The sequence below is a fragment of the Rattus norvegicus genome, chromosome 18 (genome assembly GCF_021556685.1).
Source record: "Rattus norvegicus strain SHRSP/BbbUtx chromosome 18, alternate assembly SHRSP_T2T, whole genome shotgun sequence".
NCBI lineage: Eukaryota > Metazoa > Chordata > Mammalia > Rodentia > Muridae > Rattus > Rattus norvegicus.
The window spans coordinates 11834320-11845553 of NC_141551.1; the positions used below are offsets into that span (position 1 = coordinate 11834320).

At 42.0% G+C, this 11234-nt stretch overlaps 1 long non-coding RNA gene across 1 annotated transcript; it reads left to right on the forward strand.

Moving 5' to 3' along the window:
* The first annotated feature begins 309 nt into the window (after window positions 1-309).
* On the forward strand, window positions 310-6668 carry LOC147999674 (uncharacterized). Its single transcript, XR_015642793.1, has 3 exons — window positions 310-455; window positions 632-762; window positions 4672-6668. It is a non-coding gene; the product is annotated as an uncharacterized LOC147999674 (long non-coding RNA).
* Window positions 6669-11234: the final 4566 nt, after the last annotated feature.

Consider the following 11234-nt stretch of genomic DNA (forward strand, 5'->3'; position numbering starts at 1 on the left):
TAGAGTTAAAGTACAGTGCTAGTAAGACTGGGTAGCTGGGAGAAGGCAGAGCAGAAAGTTTTCTGTTACAGCCTCAGATGTTACACAACAACATTCTTGCCTTTGTATTGCTGGAAGTGATGGGCTCTGTTTATGCATTCCAGAAAAGGGGATTTTCAGCTTTAATTCACAAGGACATTAGGTCAAACACAAAGGTAGTTAATAAATATCTATTTTGTAAGCTAAAGATAAGTAAGGCAAGATAAATAACCCTGGGCCCCAAATGTTCCACCCCTCTGTGATTATTGACATTTTAATCAATCAGCCTGAGCCTTAACAAATGTGTAACTTTTTAATGTTCCCCTTTGGGGAGGGAGCTGGAATCGGAGCTCCCTCTAATGCATAATCATGAACTTCTGTTCTCCTTGCCTCCACTTCCCGAGTGCTGGAACCATAGGCATATGGCACCACACCAGGTTTGGTGGCTTATTTTCTGAATAACTAAAAACTGTCACTACTTATCATTTCCAGCATGTGTGACAGGATGGTGTGTTCCAGTAATTGTGGGGGAATTTCGAAATAAGACATTTCGCAAGTGTTCCTGGTGTCATGGGGGTTCTTTGTCTTTGTTTTTGTATGTTAAAAAACAAAGGAAGCTGGAGAAGTGCTCTTCACTTAAGGATCTGCGAACGCTGTGCCGTCTGCCCATCAAAATAAAGGATGGTTTCCAAACCATCAAATTTGGCTCAAGCTGGCCCTGAGGTAAAGCCAGGAGTGACAAAGGTAAGAAGCCGTGTGGAAAGTGAGAGTCTGAGGACGATTGACAGAGGTGACCAAGAGACTAGAGAAAAGAAAGTTAGAAGGGAGGGCCTCACTGAAGCTGACTCCGTCCCTCACTTCCAAACCAAACGTGAGGCCTCCCTCAGGTTTTACAGCTTTCTGGTCTGAGTTTGAACTCAGGGACAGCTCTGTGTAGAAAGAGAAAGTGTGAACTCCAAAGCAGGACTGTCTCCAGCCACCAATTCACAGTCCAGACAAGTCCAGCTCCCTGGTTGGAAGGTCACCATGGTGTAATTTCAAAGCCCTTACGGTAGAGTCTCAATCCAGCTTCATCTGGCCAAGGCAGAAGCTTTCTGTGGGTCCCTTTAAATACAGCTTGTGTGACAAGCACCCTGCAATTCCTGATAATTCTAATATAAAATAAACAGTTCTTGGGACTCTGAGATGACTGAATGAGTAAAGGCCCTGGTAGCCAGCCAAGCCTGATGACCTGACTTTGATCCCTGGGACCCACACAGTGCAGAGAGCCAATTCTTTTTTTTTCCCCCATTTTTTTAAAAATTGAGTATTTCTTATTTACATTACAAATGTTATTCCCTTTCCCCGTTTCCTGTCTACCAGTACTCTAACCCCTCCCACTCCCCTTGTATAAGAATGTTCCCCTCCCCATCCACCCACCCTTACTGCCCAATTCTTAAAAGTCTGACCTTCATATGCCCATCAGGGCATGCACACATATATACACATATATACACATATATACACATATATACACATAATACACACACAGAAAATAACTACATGTAATAAAAATGTTTGAAGTACTAAGTAAATAAGCAGCCCTCCCTCGGTGCTCTCGGCTTACCTGAATTAAATGAACATATATAAGGCAAGAGTCGTCACTGTTCACAAAGGTCTAGCACTCACTGTTAAGCTGTGTCGTTCTATTTAGCTCTCAGAGCTGACAGGGGAAAGTCTTACTTTATTATCTTTCTGCAAATGTGTAAACTTGGAAAGAGAAAGTTGAGGTAGCCTGGTGTAGGCCACATGGCTCGTATCCACTATAACAGAGACAGCTGACACGCCAGCCAGCCTGGGGTCCAGACTCTCAGCCAACCCACTCTGAAGAAAGTCTGCAACCAAAAGAGCGAGTGCATCGGACCGTTGTGCTTCTGGGAGCTCATTCGGCACTGGAAGCATTCGAAGCCATCTGTTGTGTTATGATCTTATCTCTCGAATGTTGGTGGATAACTTCAGGTAATTTCCTGTGATGTTATATCCTGGTCTCACTGCCAGATGGCCAGGAGGCCGTTTCTAATATTTATCTTGAATCTCCCTCTATGTGATGGAGAGGCTTTGTCACAGACTTAGTACGAGACGACTATACACACGGCTGGAAAGGTGGTTAAGAGCATTTGCAGAAGACTGGAGTTCTGTTCCCGGCATCCATATGGTGGCTCGTAAGTGTCTGCAACTCCAGTTCCAGGGGATCTAATGCCATCTTCTGGCCTTCGAGGCCACTGCATACACATGGTACACATAAACATGGAGGTGAACACTTATACATATAAAAAAATTTAAAAATGTTTTTTAAAAAACATATTCCCTGGATTGAATAATTCTCCTGAACATACAATGTTCCTTTCCCAAATCCAAACTTGTTTATTTTCATGCCTTGGAGAATGTTTATTTTAGCTCAATTTCTTTTGTTTTTATTTATTTATTTATTTATTGTCTTCCTTTGCTTGGCTTTGTTTTAGTAGTGGCGGGCACAGGGTTGCATGTGTATGTAGCCCAGGCTGGCCTCAAGCTCAGCCATGTAACTGAGGGTAACCTTGAACTCCTAATCTCCAGCCTCCACCCTCCTGCCCCCCAGTTCAGAGAGCATGAGTACATACCACGGTTTATGCTGTTGCTAAGGATGGTGCACAGGGCTGTGCTCACGCTGTGTTTGGCCTTGCTCCGGCCGAGCTACACCCTCAGCCTCTCTCTCCGTTATCTCTCAGTTTAGGCAAAGCTGCTGGATGAATTAGTTCTCTGCATTCACTCCTCTCTTCCCTAGACCCCTCCCTCCAGCTTTTCCACGCCTCAGTTTCTCAGAAATTGGAACCAACCAATAGTCAATGTCGTGTGCTCAGTATAATGTGATTGCACTGAGTATAGAAAGCATTGAGGCCCCGCGTGCACACTTCCTGTTCTGCCTCCCTGCTCACCCATCTCTACACTCACTGGCCAGCTCCGAGTCCCCTTCCTAAACGCTCAGGGTTTTTTGTTTGTTTGTTTCACTCCCCAGATCCAGCACTGTTGCTCATCTTTCTCCCTCCACCCTATTGACTTTCTCCTCTTCTCTCACGCACGGTCTGAAAAATTATGTAGACAATGGCGACTACTGGCGTTTTATATTCAGCCCAGTCTTCTTTTCTGAATTCATATAGATTTATTCAAACTCTAACTAAACATCTTCTCTTAGAAACTTTATCAGAATATCAGGCTTAACATTTTCAACTAAATTCTTTACATATACATTTGACATCAAACTACAGTATCCATAGCTGTTCACTGTTGAGATAATCTTTATTTATAACTCCATCTCTCCAGGTGCTCAGATAAACAGGGGCAGTGTTATAGATGCTCCTTTCTTCCCACGCCCATATCCTCCTGGCCCCACTTCCGGTAGCCATTCTGCACAGTTGACTCCCGCCCCCGCATGGCTCCAATACTGTCCCAACTGAGATGGCTCTCCTGAATCACCTTACTAGCCTCACAGCTCCTACGTCTGACACTCTTTCTACGCTCTACCACAGCAGTTCTCAACCTATGTGTCATGCCCACTTTGGGGGTCATATATCAGGTATCCTGCATATCAGATATTTACATTACAATTCATAACAGTAGCCAAGGGCATAACAGTGTGGTCGACAGCTCGGATAAGTCCCGTGGAGCTGGTACTGACACTGACACTGAAGATGTGTAGGGTAGTGGGAGCGGCCTAGAACTAGCTCATCTCTCCGATGCCATGGAGCAAGTGGGCCAGCATAAAGGTGCCCACCAAGTGATACCGAATGGTGTGAAAGGCAGCACTGAGGCAAAGCGATTACCAGCTCAGTTTATACTAAAATTCTTTAAGAATTTTCCAGAGCTGGCTCATTCTGCTATCAATACCCAGTTAGACCTCTGTGAGGATAAAGATGTGTCAGCCCAGATATGACACCAAACAATTAAAGAGCTGCCTCAGTTTGCCACAGGAGAAAACCTTCCGAGAGTAGCAGATGTACTGACCCAGCTTCTGCAGAGACATGACTCTGTAGAATTTAATTTGGTGAACAGTGCTCTGTTAAGTATATTTAAGATGACTGTAAAAGGAACATTAGGTGGTTTATTTAGCCAGATTCTTCAAGGAGAAGACATTGTTAGAGAACGAGCAATTAAATTCCTGTCCACCAAACTCAAGACACTCCCAGAGGAAATAGAGGAGTACCCCCCCCCCATTGAATCCAGGAAGGACCTAGAACACGTAACTGGTGAAGACTTTGTTTTGTTCGTGAAGACACTGTCTGGGTTAAAAAGCTTGCAGTCAGTGAGTGGTCGAGCTGGAGGCAGAACAGGGTGACCTGGAGCAGACCATCAGCACCTCACACCCTGACTGCGTGGACAGGGTACTGCAGTGCACCCGGCAGGCTGTGCCCCTCGTCTCTAAAAAATGTCTATCCCACAAAATTTGTGACACACTTCTCGAGCAGGTTCTCCCTAATCTCAGTACCCCAACGACCCCAGTGGAGGGTCTCGATATACAGTTGGAAGTATTAAAGTTGTTGGCAGAGAGGAGCTCATTTTGTGATGACCTGGAAAAGCTAGAAACAAATTTAAGGAAACAGTTCGTTACGTTACTGGAGTATATGCCTCTCCCTCCAGAAGAAGCAGGAGATGGAGAGAAGCTGGGAATGCAGAGGCCAAGCTGCAGTTCACTTGCGTGGAGAGCTTACTGTACAGTTTTCATCAAGCTGGGCTGAAAACTTCCAGCATTGTCATGAGATTGTTACACTTAAATCTACTACTACTCATTGGATTGCTGGGAATATCCCTAAAAGGACTGCTGCCTTCAGTTGAAAATGCAATGTTCTTTCTACCTTTATAGTATGATCTACTTTTGTGAAAGACCATGGCTGTGTCTGAGGTAAAACCAGAACAATATTTTTGGATGCTTTGTCTGCAGCCTGGACCTGTTTTCACAATATCCTCATTATCCGAACTTCATCTTGTGAATCTTGCTTTTGCACATCTTGATGATTTGTTATAGAGAACTGACTCCAGTGGGAAACTCAGTCTAGCTTGTGATCTGGTAAAGATCATCACTTTTTGAAATGTTACTTATTTTCCTCCCCATTCTGTTACAGTTTTTTGCCCAGTACATGGAGAAGAGTAATAATCAGTCTTAACCTTTTGCTTTCATTGTTTTCTATATGAAGTTGCTAGGCAGTTTTGTAACATTCCTGCCAAGGGTCATAGAAATTAAACACCAGCTTCTCACAATGTACAAGTGTCAAGGGCCTTTTAGAACGAAGCTGCTTTGCATTGCTCCGTTCACTCTTCTCCATAATTTGGGATACAGCTTTGAATACAGGGTCTTATTATTTGAATAGGAGTACATGTGCATAATATACATACGGACATAAGCATATGTTGTGTGTGTATATGCATGCTATAGAACCTGAGTGTACAACAAATCAATACTTTAAATTCTCAGAATGGGTCATCTGACATAGTGATTATCCCTTTGAGGCTGAATCCATTACTGACTTGGTATCTAGGTTTTTACTCCAGCAGGGAGGAGTTTCAGTCAGTTGAACTCACATGGTTATTATTGTTTAAAACTAAAAACAAAAGCTGTTTTTGCAGAGACAAGTCTGTTGGTGAAATATAGCTGGATCTGGTGTAAATACAGGTTCCCACAGGATAGGCTAGGATTTGGAGACTTAATAACCAGGACTACCCAGGAAAGTGACGATGACGTAGTACCTACCTAAAGTTGCTCACTCAGCTGGCTTTAGCCAGTTTCAAAATTTAACTTCTCAGGTTGTTAATCAGATTAATACATGTTAGCCAATAGTCTTTGGATTAAGACAACAGATGAGGGAGGTTTGCTGAGTATCTTGTGTTGGGCATTTTTAGTAGCCCGGGCTCTGTTATTCATTTAAATGTTTCATACGTTTTTGTTTCACAGTTAATCTTCCTTCTCCAAGTTTACTATTAAAATCAGAAATTCAGATGACATTTCTAGTGGTTTGTTGTTTTGTTGGGTTTTTGTGTTTTGTTTTGTTTTGTTTTGTTTTGTTTTGTTTTTTGAGGTTTTGATTCCTACACAGGTGTCTTCACTAACATCACTTCTACCCTGGGGGAAAAACCAATCTCCTTTCTGAGAATCACTGCACGTATTTATAGTGAAAATATTTCTGAAAGTCTAGAATGATGCAAGTGAACACAGGAAGTTGGTCAGCTTGACTAAGGAGTGCTGTTAATAAACTCTGAGCATTCCACGGGACTGAGCTGAACCTAGGCTCCCTTGGAATCTGAACACAGTCACATGGGATCGCCAGTTGAATACTCTGACCATCTCGTTATGGACCTCAGAGATAGGTCAGCCATGGCCTAAAGCCATTTCAAGAACAAAAATGACCTGGACTATAGCAATGTAAGTTTGAACGCAATCATGTTTCCTCTCTTGTCTGAGGGTATTTGTAACTAAGCAGAAGTAACTTGACCTCATCCTTCTGCTTCCTTTCCCTTGCCTAGTCAGAAATTTGAAAGAAAATCTTCATGCCATAAGTCTTTTTCTTTCACAAGGACACCTGTGTATCCCCTTGTTTAAATGTAAATGTTCCCCTATGCTTTTGAAATAAACTTCCTTCTGTAATTTTGTTTTGTGTCTTAATGTGTTATAACTTAGGATTCTTGATTCTTAGATGTCAGTATTTATTGATTGCTTCTCTTTGGCAAACCATGTTAGACCTTAAATATAAAGATTAAAAAAACAACAGTAGCAAAATTGCAGTTATAAAGTAACAATGAGGGATTGGGGATTTAGCTCAGTGGTAGAGAGCTTGCCTAGCGAGCGAAAGACCCTGGGTTCGGTCCCCAGCTCTGAAAAAAAAAAGTATCAATGAAAATAATTTCATGGTTGGGGGTCACCACAACATGAAGAACTGTATTGAAGGGTCTCGGCATTAGGAAGGTTGAGAACCACTGCTCTAGAATCTATTTTACACACAGGATCCTCTACGTGTGAAGGTCAAATCACATCTTCTCTCTGTTAGAACTAAACAATAGTATAGCAGGTTCACTGCAAAATTCAAGGCTTTTTTTAGTGTTTTTACAAAGTGATGACATAAGCCTGTAATCCTAGGACTGGGCGGCAGAGGTCACAGAGTGGGCTTGATTGCTAGTCTGGACTGGAGGAGACACTGGTTTTTTTGTTTTGTTTTGTTTTGTTTTGTTTTTTTATTGGATTTTTTATTTACATTTCAAATGTTATCCCCTTTTCTCCTTTCCCCTCCAGAAACCCACTACTCCCCCTGCTTCTATGAGGGTGCTCCCCCATACACCCACCCATTCCCTCCCACCTCCCTGCCCTGGCATTCCCCTACACTGGGGCATCTAACCTTGACAGGACTAAGGACCTCTCCTCCCATTGATGTCAGACAAGGCCATTCTCTGCTACATATGCAGATGGAGCCATAGGTCCATCCCTGTGTTCTCTTGGGATGGTGGTTTAGTCCCTGGGAGCCCTGGGGGCAGGGAGGTCTGGTTGGTTGATATTGGTGATCTTCCTATGGGGTTGCAAACCACTTCAGCTCCTTCAGTCCTTCCCCTGACTCCTCCATTGGGGACTCTGTTCTCAGTTTAATGGTTGGCTGCGAGCATTCGCCTCTGTATTTGTCATGCTCCGGCAGAGCCTCTCAGGAGACAGCTATATCAGGAGGAGACTGTTTTAGACAAAGAAAAAAGAGCAAAGATAATTGCTTGGCTCTTTCCTCCCAATGAAACATCCATCCCCCAGATACCCGAATGGACAGTCTCATTTTTATTCGAAGTTGGACTCAACAATCATGGGCTTCGTAAAACTCAACTCGATCCCCTTACCCAGCTACATGAAGTTCCACTCTTATGTTCCCCTTACTTAATTTACTTTTTCCCAAAGTGATTCACACATTCTTAGCTGACAAACCATTGATTTATTTTGTTATCCTTGTCTGCTTCCCTGTGCAAGACTGTAAACGCCAATAGCTCAGGGATGCAGGGATATTTTATTTACATTCCAAATGCTTTCAATGGTGCCTTGCCATGGTGGGGATTGACGAGCAGATGCTAAATGAATAGACACAAGGATAATTACCTTCCTTACAACTCTGCACTCAAGACTGGTAAGCACAGCTCATTGCTTTAAGTCTGCTTTTAAGTCCCCAGCTTCCCATCCATATTTATCATACAATTGCAACTCTATTTGTTGTACTATTCCAAAAATCTAGAAATACTTTGTCTTAGAAGGAATACAAGAAGCTTGAGTCCATCAATAGTGAATGGGTCTGGCCTCTGACAACTACGTGATGTGACTGGCAGATTATTTGCTCCTTGTATAACTTCTTGACCTGCCTTGCAGATGTTCGTAAGATTTATGGTCTGCTGCTATTGTTATTGTTGTTGCTCTTTTGACACAGAACCTCTGCCTTTGAACTGAGTACCTGAGGGTGACCTTGAACACCACCCAGATCTTTCTGCCCCCAACTCTTCATGCTGGGATTACAGGCATGCATTATCCTTATACATCTGTATATAGTATAAAACTGAGTCTGCAGTTCAAGAGAACAGATGACATTTTGGTTTTGGGTTTCTCCTATAACTAGAAGCAAGCATTGGATTATTCTGGAGAGGGGGGGCAGTTATTCTGCAACAGGAAGGTAACTTTCTGACAAAGGAACCACATGACAGCAATAAAAGCTCATCCTTGAGTCAAGCATAATTTTATGTCAGTATCCCATCAATACCTTTACAAATCACAGTTATTTTGAAAACAATTTTTTCATTTGAGGGTCAGTTGAATAGAGAAGGGTAGGAAAATGGCATGTTCTCTCTTGGTTTTTATTGAAGGATTCAATTTACATTACGACCTCTTGACCATAGAACTTGATGTATTCATATTTGATTAAAATGGATACTCATTTCTCTGTCAAGAGAAGGCTTACAACAGAGCTTCTGAGAGGTAACACATGGTGCCCAGCTCCGCTGCCTTACAATTAGTGAGCTTTGCTCAAATCAGAGCCAAGTCCATAAGGCATAGATGTTCATATCAACAAAGAGCTTATAATTTAATTGGAATGCCATTTGCACTACTTTATTTTTCAACAAATACTTCAATATTTTATGCCTTCTGCTGTGTATGTTTGACATACTTAATTAGTACTTAATTAGTAGCCCAGGTTCTCCATTGTTCTTGTGGGACTTAATCACAGCAATGAAACCTCTTTGGCTAAACATGGTAGTGTTGTTGGGAATTTAAGAAGCCATTTATAAAGTATGAAAAGGAAGGCAAGTCCCCAGGCAGTGCCTCTTTTTCTCCAGTGAATGGTGCCCCTTGCCCAGCACAGCAATTCTTAATACTGATTACAAGCAGAAATTCCAATCTGGAGTTCAGATTATTTGCTTGTAATTGATGATGAATATGAACATTGCTTGGCAAGTCAAGTGTCTGACCATACATCATCTATTCTCTTCTGAAACTTTCTATGGGGTAATGAATAAACTTGACAGAGTAAGCTAACATGGTCTCAATTTTGATGCCAAGATCAGATAGTCATTTCGCTTTTCTAGGTCTGTTTCATGCAGAGAACCAGAGGAAGGGTCTTAATTTAATGACCCCAGAGTTCCTTTGCAGTTGCAAGGTTTTATAATTCTACTTCCATTAACTGTCCCAAATATGTATTTTTAAGTATCAAAATATATTCTAAATTTGAAATACCATGCTCATTTATGCGTTCATTCATAAGTGTTCTAATTTCATGGATTTAGAATGAATATATATATATATATTTCAATTTACCACTTCTAAATAAATGAACCCAGTTTTCAGAGTTCTTGTTTTGGTTTCCTTTGCCTTGATGTCTCTGCACCCCCCCAATGTCTGTCTGTCTGTCTGTCTGTCTCTCTCTCTCTCTCTCTCTGTCTCTCGCACACACGCATGAGCGTGTGTGTGTGTGTGTATGTGTGTGTGTGTGTGTGTATGTGTGTGTATGTGTGTGTGTGTGTGTGGTATGTAGGTTTTGTTGAGGTGTTTTAAGGGAAATTAGTGTGGGAAAAGAAAAAGTGAAGAAATCAAATTATTTATGTCTTAGTTTCTATTTCCATGATAAAACACCCTGGCCAATCTCCTATAAACAGGACTTCCAGTGGAGGTATCCCACAAAACCTTCAGCCCACAATTTGTCCCAGCTTCAAGAGGTGCAGGGATGCATTCAGAGCCTGCCCCACATGTGGCCCATACATATACAGCCACCCAATTAGACAAGATGGATGAAGCAAAGAAGTGCAGGCAGACAGGAGCCAGATGCAGATCTCTCCTGAGAGACACAGCCAGAATACAGCAAATACAGAGGCGAATGCCAGCAGCAAACCACTGAACTGAGAACAGGACCCCTGTTGAAGGAATCAGAGAAAGGACTGGAAGAGCTCGAAGGGGCTCGAGACCCCATATGAACAACAATGCCAAGCAACCAGAGCTTCCAGGGACTAAGCCACTACCTAAAGACTATACATGGACTGACCCTGGACTCTGACCTCATAGGTAGCAATGAATATTCTAGTAAGAGCACCAGTGGAAGGGGAAGCCCTTGGTCCTGCTAAGACTGAACCCCTAGTGAATGAGATTGTTGGGGGGAGGGCGGCAATGGGGGAGGATGGGGAGGGGAACACCCATAACGAAGGGGAGGGGAGGGATTAGGGGATGTTTGCCCAGAAACCGGAAAAAGGAATAACACTCGAAATGTAAATAAGAAATACTCAAGTTAATAAAAAAAAAAAAAGAAACAAAAGGTTAACTTTCACCACAGCATTTCTGCCATGTTATTGTATGCTGTAGCCATGAACAGGTAATTTTAAAAAGTAATTTATACTATAAAATACATAGCACACTTTTATAAATCCTATTGGTTAAAAATAGGAATTGAAATGTAATTTGTTATCTTTTTAAAAAAACTTGCATTATATTTTTGCATACATTATATTTTTGTATGTGTATGCATTTATTGTTTTCTGTGTTTATACATATATTAATTGTTTATATGTGTGTGTGAATATGTATGAGTATCTGCATGTGTGATACATGAAAAGGTGAGATGATAACTTGCAGAAGTCATCGCTCTCCTTCTATCATGTCAGTTCCAAGGACTAAACTAAAGTCATCAGTCTTAGCAGCAAGCACCTTTACC